Source organism: Sander lucioperca, chromosome 10 (genome assembly GCF_008315115.2).
Source record: "Sander lucioperca isolate FBNREF2018 chromosome 10, SLUC_FBN_1.2, whole genome shotgun sequence".
In the NCBI taxonomy this organism is placed as follows: domain Eukaryota; kingdom Metazoa; phylum Chordata; class Actinopteri; order Perciformes; family Percidae; genus Sander; species Sander lucioperca.
Genome location: NC_050182.1, coordinates 8715932 through 8717131, shown reverse-complemented (window position 1 = coordinate 8717131; position 1200 = coordinate 8715932). Strand labels below are relative to the sequence as shown.

General features: G+C 37.5%; 1 long non-coding RNA gene across 1 annotated transcript in view; it reads right to left on the bottom strand.

The window, feature by feature from the left end:
• Nucleotides 1-995, bottom strand: part of LOC116058385 — a 2948-nt gene extending 1953 nt beyond the window's left edge. The window contains exons 1-2 of the long non-coding RNA XR_004107027.2: nt 823-995; nt 389-438 (exon numbers count right to left, since the gene is read on the bottom strand). This is a non-coding gene — a long non-coding RNA (uncharacterized LOC116058385). The remainder of the gene's footprint in view (nt 1-388; nt 439-822) is intronic.
• Nucleotides 996-1200: the final 205 nt, after the last annotated feature.

The following is a 1200-nucleotide window of genomic DNA, read 5'->3' as shown; positions in this document are numbered from 1 at the left end:
CAATATAGTGTGCACACAATACAATACCTGCACACAGGATTAAATATATTTCATATACAGGTTCAGCAGATTTCTTTCTGTAGAAGAAATCCATAAAGTCCTGATGCAGCGAGATGAAGTTAGACTATAATGTGAAAATATAAACAAACAGAGTTTTCGACCTTGTGGCTGAAACAGAATCAGTGAAGATTATTTTTTGGGGGGCTTTTCCCTTTAGTGGATAGCGACAGTGGATAGACAGGAAAGGTGGGAGAGAGAGAGGGGTGACACGCAGCAAAGTGCCGCAGGCTGGACTCGAACCCCGGGCCGCTGAAAAGGACTCAGCCTCACCCCAATCAGAGGAGTTTAAATGTGTTAAAGAGAGAATAATAATGTAAAGTATATTTACCTGAATGACAGGAGAGAGATGAGTTCTAGAGTCAGCAGCAGGAGAGATACCTGGAATATCACATGATAACAAACACTACATTACATCACAGTTAACTACATTACATCACATTTAACTTCATTACATCACAGTTAACTTCATTACATCACATTTAACTAAAAAAGTGGTGACAAAACTATCAAAAAACAGTGACAAAAAGTGTCAGAAGGGTCAAAAATAGAACATTATTCTCTGTGATATGAATTATATTTACATCATATTTAACTTCAAAGTTCTTTAGAAAACGGTCCACAAAGTGTCAAAAATGCAAGAAAAACGTTGACATTTTTTTCGACAGAGTGACTGAAAAGTCAACAAACAAGTTGACAAAAACATTGAAAACAAAAAGTGATAAAGACTAATGTTAGGAGCCAGAGTCTTTAGTGTTCTCTTACCGTAGAGTTGGTGGAGAAAGATCAGGTGAGAAGGAGCTGCTGTCCTTTGGTCGACTTGTTTTCAGTAGAAAGGATTGAATGTTAAAATCTAAACTGCACAAAGTCTGAAGATGAAGAAGATGAAGAAGAGCAGAACTCTGACACGATGAAGAATCTGAAGAATGTTCAGACAGAGAAATGAAATAATCTGCAGTCTTATATCCTCCCACAGAGAGGGGTTGTCTCTGAAACAAACAGCTGAATATCATCTCCATATACGGTAAACATTCAGCTACAGGTTCAGCTGTTACACCCACTGATCCTAATTTACAGTAAATACGTTACTGACGGACAAAGACTAATGCAGAAAAACCAAAAAGAGGAAGTTAAGATGTTGTT